The sequence below is a fragment of the Desmodus rotundus genome, chromosome 3 (genome assembly GCF_022682495.2).
Source record: "Desmodus rotundus isolate HL8 chromosome 3, HLdesRot8A.1, whole genome shotgun sequence".
Classification (NCBI taxonomy): domain Eukaryota; kingdom Metazoa; phylum Chordata; class Mammalia; order Chiroptera; family Phyllostomidae; genus Desmodus; species Desmodus rotundus.
Window position 1 is genome coordinate 133,409,387 of NC_071389.1, and position 12,492 is coordinate 133,421,878.

The window sequence follows — 12,492 nt, forward strand, 5'->3', positions numbered from 1 at the left end:
TGACAATAAGATTACGGATATGGGTTTTCCCATATATGGTTTGCTGCTTTTAATCTGTTTCCAGTGGTTCTCAGTGACACAGCACCTATTACAACATAGATTTGTTTGCGGCTGAGTCTGAGTTTGGGGGAAATCTCCAGAAATAACAGTTTCAGTTTTTACAGAGGTTCTGCTGGTTAAGTAAAAACATATCTCTTACTTCTAGAAATGTCTTGCAAAAATGCTTTTTAAAACTTTGTTTTTTGGACTCATCAGCACACAGTGGATGAAATATCTAGTTAGCATCATAACTTGACCTAGATAAGTCCTTTTAAATACATGATGAGGTTTCTTATTTCTCAGGGATAAATGATGTATAATTCCTTATACCCCTATATATTCCTCTCTGATTAGAATCTATAAGTATTTAGGCTCCAAAAGGCTCCAGTCACCTCTCCTTGAGGATGCGGATGGGTGGGTGGAAATGGACAAAGATAAAGATTCCGAAAAGGGAGAAAGACTATCATATTCATCAACTGAACAACAGGCACATCACTGTTCCATTGTCTGTGGATGATGCCTCCCACAGTAGTAAGTCGAGATGAGCCTGTTTCAGGTGTGCCAGTGTACGTGAGTTAACTCTATCTAATCTATAGCCTCTGAACACTTAGCTTTGTAGCACTCCCGTCAGAAATCTGCACTCCAGAGGTGGCTTTAGCACTCACTTCAGGGGTGGTTGTAGAGATCGATTTCAGAGTTTGTTAATTACATTAGGAAACGTCCCAGAATGATTTCCTCTGGCCACATGGATGGTTTGTAGGAAAATTGAACATGCCCTCCTGCCATTGCAAAAATCAGGTGTAGAGAAGCAGCCAAGCGCAGCTCTCTAGAGACCTGTCACAGAAGCGGGCCCCTGTCCCCAGCCTTGCCCCCGTCCTGACTTCAGCGTGTGTCACGGGAGCCTCTCCCAGGGGTGTGGTTGAAGTGTCGGTGGACAGAGCAGGGCTGTTTGTGTAACTGTTTGCTAATGAATGTCTAGGCCTTTAGCGGCATTTGTCCAAGACTTGTTTTCATAGTAACATACCTTCAAATATTGGGGTTGTGGGGAAGGGCAAAGTAGCCTTTGAGTAACCAGCTCCCACCGCATCAGGCAGCCCATTTTATGAAAAGAACCTGGCGGTGGAGGCTATGCTAGTCTGGGCCGGGGATGACAAGCACCAGCCTGAGTTCTGGTCATATTCATTATCTCACTATGCTCCCGAGACATACTATTTTCTCTACAGATGATGATACTGAGACAAAAGGAGATTAAATAATTGGACCACGAGCAGGGCACTAGGAAGGTGTTAACATAGGTTCTGTCTGATTGCAAATCCTCTTTCTAGTTGTTAAGCGCACAAGTTCTTTAAGTTGCCTGGGGTCAGGTCAAGACCTAGGTGCTGGCTGTAGGACTTTGGACTTTTCACTGCTCTGGGCCTTTTCTTCCTTATCTGTAAAACTGGGATGACAATATTGCGGTGCCTCCTCACTGGATGGGTAAGAAAGTATTTGTAAGAGAAATCTTAGGAAGTGCCCTGATGTACAGTAAGTACCACACGTATTAACTATTATTATTATTACTTCCCTTTAATTATGCTAGTTATAAATATGCACATTCCACAGGTACATTGAACATCAAACATTTTCATATATTATAGCAGTACAGTTAGGTCAGCTAAGTGTTTGGAAAAAATATATCAGGACACCATAAAAAGTATTGCTGTAGCTTTACAACAGTTTTGGTGCAGATTATGTCGCACATGCGGAGATGTGTTTATTAAATGAGGACATGATTTCGTGAGGTTTTCTATGCTGCTCTTTCTCTCTACTTACCGTCATTTTATAAGTATGTTTTTGGTTACTGCGACACTTTGTAAACATTACGTGGTTGTGCGATGCTTCCTCAAATGAATGCGTCATAGTTTACATAACAAATTATTGTTGGGTATTCGGATTTCTTTCAATTGTTTCTTTGTTACAGATAATGCTGCTGTGGATATCTTTATCCATAAAGCATAGCCCATATTTAATAGAATTGATTCCTAGAAAGAGAATTACTGGGTGATAAGGTGTAAGTGTTTTGAAGATTTCAAATATAGGGTGTCCAATTACTCTCTCAGAACTTGTGCTGACACTTCTATCGCCATCCTGTGGGTGTTGAGTCCGTGTGTTATTTTAAATGTGAGAACTACGTGTGTACATGTATCAGGTTGTGCGTATCATCAGAGGGCCAGAGCCAGACGCTGGTTAAGGCAGTAAAGATGGCTTTTATTCGGAAACGATTGCAGTAGGGGAAAAGACCTCAGTGTAAATTGTGCTCAATTCTGAATACGATAGAGATAGCTAGACATTTATAACCAAGGAGTAGAGTTGGAGTGAAGGGGAAAATGGGTGGCTGGAAAATTACTAAGAGCAGGCCCGAGCGATTAGATGTCAAGAGTGGGGGCTTAGGCGTTCGGTTAGATATTGAGAGTGATCAGATGTCAAGGGTGGGAGAGACTCTCTCTAAACTGACGTGGCAGGGTTTTGCCGGCAGAGGGCTCTGCAGGCCTGGCAAGGATGGAGGGGGGGCGGGACTGCGGCCTCGTCCAGAGCAGGGCTTAGAGAAACCTGACTGAACTTTGGTCGAAGGGAGTATTTGTCCGTATCTGTATTTAAGTCCTTCTTCTCTTCCCTCCCGTTGCATTCTAGATTTTAGTTTATTCTTAACTTAAACTGACCTGAAGGCATAGGTTTTCCAAAGAAGCCGCAGTGGAACTTCTCAATTTTGACTCTGATTTGTTGTATGGTATAACGAGAGAGACAGCACCCAAACCAAATTCACAAACCCTGGGATCGATTCTGCTTACACTTCGACAGAGTAGTCACTTTTTAAAATAGGAAGTTAATGTTAAAATGAGAATCGAGTAACATACATTTCTAAGCTCTTAAACATTGCTATACTTCTCCTTCTACAAATAATTCTGAAAACTTTCTTTAGCATAGATTTTTTCAGAGAAAAATATTTATTGAAGGTTCACATGCTCTTGTTGCATTTCTTAATTTGATAAAGGTCCAAATACCAGTTTGCTCAGTTTCAGCATAAAATCTGCCTGGTGTTCCCTTTTCTGTTTCTCTATGGAGTCATGCTGTTCTGGTCCGAATAAGGCCAACAAGAAGTTCTCACTGTGCTCTCAGTTCCTTCAGGGCCTCCCTGCTTTGTTGACACGAGAGAATGACTCCTGGGCTTCTGCAGTGACTCTAGCAGCCACTCAGCAGCTGAGCAAAGACCTCGGCACACACTGCAAGTCATGCGCAGGGCAGTCAGCTTTTGTGTGGAGAGAGAGCATGCGTGCAGTTTCCAATAGCAACATACTCTCACCTTCTACCCTGCCCAAGAATGGGGAAGTTTAATAGTTGTATGTCGGACTATTCCACGTACTCAAAGAGGGCAGCTTTCTTCTGCCATTCACGTGACAGAATGGCCTTTTCATTTCATGGTGTTGCATGGTCCAGCATGTTCTCAGTTAATGTTTACTTCATTGTGATCCTAGAGGGTGTGTATTACATAGATGCATTTTTGATGAGGAAATGAAGGGCCAGCATTAAGTAATTTGTTCATGTTCACACAGTTAGTAAAGGGAAGCAGTGAATTAAACTCAGGGTTCTCTCTCTTCTTTGTACTGATGACTCACATCTTGTTGTGCGGTAGAATATTCACCTTGAAAGCACAGGTTGTGCTTTTTAAGCAGCCCTCTTGGATATGGCCAAGGTTTGAGAACCTCTGTTTTACACCGTGATGCTCCTCTTTGCCTGGGTAACATCTGATCTGTGTCTAAGGGCTTAGGCTGAAGGCACTCATTCACTCTCTTTCACTGCATCTGAGGACGCAAAATCCTCCCAGCTTCATACCGCTGCTTCCAGGCCATTGCTACTCCGCCTTTCTTCAGTACACTTCTTTGAGGTGTATGAATTCATTTCTACCGAATTCTGCTCTTGCCATCATCATCCTCAGACCTTACCTGCCACCCTTGAGGACTAGTCTTTGTCTTCATTTGAATTACCTAATACTCAACCCACAAACTTTTTGAACCAACTCTACTTCGTGGATTTTAACAAATCATCCACATAGATATATCCTGGGCTTTACCAACTGGAGTTTGTCTACTTCCAAATGCCACCTGAAATTGCTCTGTCTCCAAATTCTTACTCTTTGGCTTCAATTTGCTTCCTTCCACCTCTCAAGCACTGGCACTGTCCCTGCTACTGAGGCTGCTCTCCATATTTCTGATGACTCCCAAGCCTCTCACCTGCTTACTCTCTCAGCCCATCATCGCCCCCTCCAGCCTGTCTTCATTTCTTTCCATTATCTTGCCTAGGCACCGATAATCAAAAAATCATCACCACGTCCATGCCAGTATCTTCAATACTCTCACTCGTGAGATTTCCCTGTAAGGTAGTTCAGCCCAACTGACATCACAAAATGTTTGCTTTTCTAGTGTCTATTAAGTAGAACTGCAGAAAACAGAAACATTATGCTGACGGGCATCACAGTTTTTTGTTGCTCAGTACACTTAAATCAGATCCACTTTTTATTTTGAACAGTGGCTTATCCAAACCTTTTGCAATTCTCAAGCCACCTACCCACCCTGAGATCTGGTTTCCTACAACGTTCAACTGCCAGGTTTTTTTGCAACTCATGGTTTTTGTTCCTTTTGATACACTATATCACTTCTTTCCCTATCAAAATATTCATCGTGTAAGGTCCAACTCAAATATTGCTTTTTCTGTGTTGCATTTTTTTTTCTCTTTTCTTTTTTTACTTTTTGTGCTTTTTTAAATTAAGTACTTTTAAATTGTATTGTTGTTCAAGTACGGTTTTCTGCTTCCCCCCACTCCCACCACCCCAGCCATCCTCACCTTCATCCCCTGCTTCCACCCCCCCATTTTATTTTAAACATTTTTTTTATTGTTCAATGACAGTTGTCTGCATTTTCTCCCCACCCCTCCACCTCACCCCAGCCAAACCCATCTCCCTCCCCCACCTCCACCCTCCCCCTTGGTTTGGTCTATGCGTCCTTTATAGTAGTTCCTGAAAACCCTTCTCCCCACTACTCCCTCCCCACTCCCCTCTGGCTTGTTAGATTGCTCTTAACTTCAATGTCTCTCATTATATTTTGTTTGCTTTTTTCTTTTGTTGATTATGTTCCAGTTAAAGGTGAGATCATATGGTATTTGTCCCTCACCACCTGGCTTAATTCACTTAGCATAATGCTCTCCAGTTCCATCCATGCTGTTGCAAAGGGTATAAACTCCTTCTTTCTCTCTGCTGCATAGAATTCCATTGTGTAAATGTACCATAGTTTTTTGATCCACTCATTTGCTGATGGGCACTTAGGTTGCTTCCAGTACTTGGCTATTATAAATTGTGTTGCTATGAACATTGGGGGTGAGGTACTTTTGGATTGGTGTTTCAGGATTCTTAGGGTATAATCCCAGCAGTGGAATTGCTGGGTCAAAGGGCAGTTCCATTTTTAGTTTTCTGAGGAAATCCATACTGTTTTCCACAGTGGCCTCACCAGTCTGCATTTCCACCAACAGTGCACTAGGGTTCCCTTTTCTCCACATCCTCTCCAACATTTGTTTGTTGATTTGTTTGTGTTGGCCACTCTGACTGGTGTGAGATGGTTCCTCATTGTGGTTTTAATTTGCATCTCTCTGATGGCTAGTGATGCTGAGCATCTTTTCGTATGTCTCTGGGCCCTCTGTATGTCTTCCTTGGAGAAGTGTCTGTTCAAGTCCTTTGCCCATTTTTTAATTGGGTTGTTTGTCTTCCTGGAGTGGAGTTGTGTGAGTTCTTTATATATTTTGGAGATCAGGCCCTTTCTGAGGTATCATTGGCAAATACGTTTTCCCTTACGATTGGTTCTCTTTTCATTTTAATGCTGTTTTCTTTAGCCATGCAGAAGCTTTTTATTTTGATGAGGTCCATTTGTTTATTCTTTCCTTTATGTCCCTTGCTTTAGGGGACATGTCTGTGAGGATGTTGCTGCGTGGAATGTCTGAGATTTTCCTGCCAATGTTTTCCTCAAGGACTTTTATGGTGTCACAACTTATATATAAGTCTTTTATCTACCTTGAATTTATTTTTGTGTATGGTGTAAGTTGGTGATCAAGTTTCATTTTTTTGCATGTAGCTGTCCAGATCTCCCAACACCATCTGTTGAAGAGGCTGTTTTTGCTCCATTTTATGCTCCTGCCTCCTTTGTCAAATATTAATTGACCATAAAGACTTGGGTTTATTTCTGGGCTCTCTGTTCTGTTCTATTGGTCTGTATGCCTGTTTTTATGCCAGTACCAGGCTGTTTTGATTACAGTGGCCTTGTAATACAGTTTGATATCAGGTATTGTGATCCCTCCTGCTTTGTTCTTCTTTCTCAAAATTGCTGCAGCTATTCGGGGTCGTTTATGGTTCCATATGAATTTCTGAAATGTTTGTTCTATATCTGTAAAATATGTCATGGGTACTCTAATAGGGATTGCATTGAATCTATAAATCACTTTGGATAGTATGGCCATTTTGATGATGTTAATTCTTCCAATCCATGAGCATGGTACATGCTTCCATTTGTGTCTTCCTTAATTTCTTTCTTCAGTGTTGTGTAGTTTTCTCAGAATAGGTCTTTTACCTCCTTGGTTAGGTTTATTCCTAGGTACTTTATTTTTCTGGTTGCTATATCAAATGGGATTTTTTTCCTGATTTCTGTTTCTGATGTTTCATTGTTGGTGTACAAGAATGCCTGTGATTTCTGAGTATTGACTTTGTATCCAGCTGTTTTGCCAAATTCATTTATTAGGTCGAGTAGTTTTTTGGTGGAGTCTATAGGATTTTCCATGTATACTATCATGTCATCTGCAAACAGTGACAGTTTCATTTCCTCCTTTCCAATTTGGATGCCTTTTATTTCTTTTTCTTGTCTGATTGCTGTGGCTAGGACTTCCAATACTATGTTGAATAGGAGTGGTGAGAGAGGGCATCCTTGTCTAGTTCCTGATCTTAGTGGGAAAGCTCTAAGTTTTTGTCCATTGAGTATGATGTTGGCTGTAGGCCTCTCATATATGACCTTTATCATGTTGAGGAATGCTCCCTCTATTCCCACTTTGCTGAGTGTTTTTATCAAAAATGGGTGTTGTACCTTATCAAATGCTTTTTCTACATCTATTGATATGATCATATGGTTTTTGTCTTTGCTTTTGTTTATGTGGTGTATTATGTTTATTGATTTGCGAATATTGTACCATCCTTGCATCCCTGGGATGAATCCCACTTGATCATGGTGTATGATCTTTTTAATGTATTGCTGGATGTGGTTTGCCAATATTTTGTTGAGGATTTTAGCATCTATGTTCATCAGTGATATTGGCCTGAAGTTTTCTTTGTTATGTCTTTATCTGGTTTTGGGATTAGGATGATGTTGGCTTCATAAAATGAGTTTGGGAGTCTTCCATCTTCTTGAATTTTTTGAAATAATCTGTGGAGGGTGGGGGTTAGCTCTCCCTTAAATGCTCTTTAGAATTCTCCTGTGAAACCATCTGGTGCAGGGCTTTTGTGTGTCGGAGGATTTTTGATTACTGTTTCATTTTCATCAGGTGTTATTGATCTGTTCAGGCTTTCTTCTTCTTCTTCATTCAGTTTTGGAAGGTTATATTTCTAGAAATTTGTCCATTTCATCTAGGTTTTCACATTTCTTGGCATATAGTTCTTTGTAGTAATTTCGTACAACCCTTTGTATTTTGGTGGTATCAGTTGTAGTCTCTCCTCTTTCATTTCTGATTGTGTTTATTTGGGTCCTCTCTCTTTTTTTCTTGATGAGCCTGCTTAAAGGCTTATCAATGTTGTTTATCTTTTCAAAGAACCAGCTCCTGGATTCATTGATCCTTACAATTGTGCTTTTAGTCTCTATGTCATTTAATTCTGCTCTGATCTTGGTTATTTCCTTCCTTGTACTTGCTCTGGGTTGTCTTTGTTGTTGTTCCTCAAGTTCTTGTAGGTGTATGGTTAGGCTGTTTATGTGAAATGTTTCTATTCTTTTTAGGTAGTCCTGTATCTCTATGAACTTCCCTCTCAGGACTGCCTTTGCTGTGTTCCATAGGTTTTGGATTGTTGTGAGTTCATTTTCATTTTTTTCCAGAAACTTTTTGATTTCTTCCCTAATATCATTCTTCACCTATTCATTGTTTAATAGCATGCTATTCAATCTCCATGTTTTTGAGTGTTCTGGGTTTTTTTTTCTTGAGATTTGTTTCTAGTTTCAGACCTTTGTGGTCAGAAAAAATGCTTGATATGATTTCAATTTTCTTGAACTTGTTGAGGCTTGTTTTGTATCCTATCATGCGGTCTATCTTTGAAAATATTCCATGTGTATTTGAAAAGAATGTGTATTTTGCTTCTTTGGGATGAAAGGCTCTATATATGTCAGTTAAGTCCCTTTCATCTAGGGCATTGTTCAATGCCACAATATCTTTGTTGATATTTTGTTTGGAAGATCTGTCCATCTTTGGCATGGGGTGTTAAAATCCCCTACTATAATTGTGTTGCTGTCAATATCTTTCTTGAAGTCCTCCAAGATTTTCTTTATGTATTTGGGTGCTCCTATGTTAGGAGCATATATATTTACAATGTTTATGTCTTCTTGGTGGATTCTTCCTTTGAGTTTTATGAAGTGACCTTCTGGGTCTCTCTTTATGGCCCTTTTTTTGAAGTCTATTTTGTCTGATATGAGTATTGCTACCCCTGCTTTTTTTTCCTGTTCATTTGTTTGGAAAATTTGTTTCCAGCCCTTCACTTTCAGTCTGTGTAGGTCTTCTGTCCTGAGGTGGGTCTCTTGTAGGCAGCATATGTGTGGGTCATGCTTTCTTATCCATTCAGCTATTCTATATCTTTTGATTGGAGCATTCAATCCATTTATACTTAAGGTTATTATTGATAGGTACTTATTCATTGCTGATTTTTTTTGTACCTATGTTCCTCTTGTTCTCTCTGTTTTCCTTCCTTTCCTTAAAGCAGTCCTTCTAGTATATCTTGCAGTGCTGGTTTGGTGAAGGTGTATTCTTTTAGACTTCTTTTGTCTAGGAAACTCCTTATTTGGCCTTCTATCTTGATTGAGAGCCTTGCTGGATAAAGTAGTCTTGGTTGCAGGTCTCTGGTTCTCATTATGTGGAATATTTTTTGCCATTCTCTTCTGGCTTGGAGCTTTTCAATCGAGAAGTCAGTTGCTAACCTTATCAGGGCTCCCTTGTACATTACTTCCTATTTCTCCCTTGCTGCCTTTAAGATTCTTTCTTTGTCTTGGAATTTTGCCATTTTAATTATGATGTGTCTTGCAGTGGGCCTCTTTGGGTTCCTATTGATTGGGACTCTCTGTGATTTCTGGATTTGTGTGACTTTTTCTCTCATCAAATTAGGGAAATTTCCCATCATTACTTTTTCAAACAGGTTTTCTATCCCTTGCTTTTCCTCTTCTCCTTCTGGTATCCCTATTATACAGATATTATTTCGTTTCATGTTGTCCTGTATTTCTCTTAACCCCTCTTCGTTCTTTCTGAGCCTCTTTTCCTTTTCTTGCTCATTCTGGGTGTTTTTTTCTACCTTGTCCTCCAGTTCGCTGATCTGATCCTCTGCTTCATCGAGCCTGCTTTTGAATCCTTCTACTGTATTCTTCTGTTCAGAGATTGTATTCTTCATTTCCTCTTGGCTCTTGTTGATAGTTTCTATTTCCTTTTTCATGTTGATATAGTTTGCAGTGAGTTCATTGTAGTTTCCCTGTAGTTTTTGGTAATTCTGTGTGAGCTCATTAAGCTTCCTTATAATCAATTCTTTGAACTCAGTATCTGATAGTTGACTTGCCTCTATTTCATTTAGCATTCTTTCTGAGACTTCTTCCTTTCCTTTCATTTGGGTAATGTTTCTTTGTCTTCCCATTGTTTGTGACACTCTTCCTGTTAGCCTCTGCTTCTTAAGTTGCTCTGTTCTGTCCCCCTGGGTTTATGGTGTGAACTTCTGTGGTAGAATACCTGTGAGATTCAGTGGTACAGTCTCTTTTATCTCCCGATCTTACTTGTCTTGGGCTGTGGTTTATGTTGCTCTACGTATGTCTTTGGTTTTTGGTTCTTGTTGGGTCTTTATTTGGTGGGTCTTTCTCACCAGCTGGTTATCTGAGGGTCAGTCTGTCCTCCACCTCTTGTTTTCTGTTGTGCAGGTGTGGGCAGGTTGTGTTGGAGCTGGTTCTTCCATATGTACAAGGTTTTGAGGCTTTTCTCTTGCTCGTGTTCCATTGTTTGTTCTTAGTAATTTCTTCACTATTTAGTTGTATTTCCAGATAGGTCCTGGGTTGAGTTAGTTTGACTTCCACTCCCTCCTTCACCTTTTCCTGTTCTTAGCTGTTGGTATTTCCTTCGTTGGTGGGTTTCCTCTTCCAGGAGGTATCCTGGTGTTCATGGCTTCTACCTACTCTTTTTTGTGGTAGGTTGTAGGGGGAAGGCAAAATGGTTTAAGAGAGCAGGAGTGTGTTATATGATATTTAAAGTACCAGCCCTTAGAGAAAAAATAGGAGATCCTTTGTGTGTATGTATGTGTGTGTGTGTGTGTGTGTATATATATATATATCGTGTTAACCATGGTATTTCACCCACCTAGCCACTTTTTAGAAAGGGTGGAAAGAAGATAAGACTCTTGTTTGGGGGGAAGGATTGTGAGTTGGATCTAGAAGGCTGTGAGCTTGTGGGAGGTCAGATTGTGAAGTAAAGTGAGAGTAAAGGGTAGAAAATAGGTGTAATTTGTGAAGGAATAGATTTAACCACACCAATAATAAAGTTCAGGAAACAGTGAAGTTGGCTGAGATCTGGGAGAAGTTCTGTGTAGTATTTACGGATGTATGGAACAGCTATTATTTATAATAGTAATGGAGCTACAATCATATGACAGAATCTATGTGATCTGGATAACTAGAATAGGGAGTATAGGTCCTAGAGTAGTGTGCTAATGGAACCCAAGTGAAGTGAAAGACAGTTAATTAACAATACACTGTGAGAGAGAGAACAAGGGGAAACCTGTCAAGCAATGCAAATTAACCAGTCAAGCGAAGAAGACTAAACAGAAAGAGAGATACAAAAATACTAATAAAATGACTGCTGTAAGAATAATGAAAAAAAATACAGATATACAATATCTTGCAAATTCTCTGGAGTAGCAAAGTGAAATTTGTTTCACTGTCTCAGCTGTTGGGATGCTCCCTCTTTGGGTCCAACTTTGGTCTTTTCACAGTTCCAGGTTTTATTGTCTTACTTGTGGGGATTAAAAAAAAAAAAAGACTGAAGGAAGAAGACATATAAAGGGAGAGAAAGAAGGAGTAGAACAAGAAAGAAGGAAGGAGAGGAAGAAGGTGTTAAAAGAAAGAAAAAGTAATAATAAAGAATTACTTAAAAAAAACCCAAAAACACAACCAAGCCTGCTGGCCAAGCCAGTTTTGCTGGTCTTTTTTGTCTGCAGCCAACGCAGGCAGCCTAGCCCAGCTCTTCTCTGTCCCAACCAGCACTCCGGCAGCCTCCGGCCCAGCTCTCCAGTGGTCCCTGGACCCACAGGTTCAGGCACTCACCCTCCTCCAGGCTATGGGTGTGAGCACCCTGGGCCTTCCTTGATTCGCACTCTCCCCGGTGCCTTTGGTCTCACTTCTCTCTGAGTTGCACTGTCCCTGGTCAGTGACTGTGGTCTCAGGCCCCCCAAGATGTGCACTCTCCCCACCACCATGCTTCGGATCTGGGCTCCATACCCCCCATAGCCCTGAGGGAGTGCCAGGTAGGCAGCTGGATGGGGAGAAGACTGGAGCTGTTGCTGCAGGGGAATTCTCCAAAGTGCCCCCAAGGGTCTTTTTCTTTTTGAGAAAACCCTCCTGCTCAATCCTGCCACTCCATACAAGGAAGGGCCTGTCCTCTAACATAGCCCACCTCTCCAGCTAGACCTGGGACTGTCTGGGTCAGGGCCCCACATGGCCCAACACCCCCCCCCCTTGTTTTTGTTGATGTGTCCTTTATAGTTTTTCCTATAAACCTTTCACCCTTTCCCCCCCATTATCCCCTCCCCTCCCCCTCTGGTCACTGTCAGTTTGTTCTTAATTTCAATGTCTTTGGTTATATTTTGCTTGGTTGTTTGTTTTGTTGATTAGGTTCCAGTTAAAGGTGAGATCATATGGTATTTGTCTTTCACCACCTGGCTTACTTCACTTAGCATAATGCTCTCCAGTTCCATCCATGCTGTCGCAAAGGGTAGGAGCATTTTCTGACTCCCCTAAGTATCCCCTTTCCTCTGTGCTCCCGTGTTCCCTTACATACACCTTTCTTTTCCACTAAACTGTGAGGCCAAACAGTCTGTTTTCATTATGTTATCTCTTAGTGTCTTTCCTCTGTCTTAGTCAGCTCAGGCTGCTCGAACATATCATA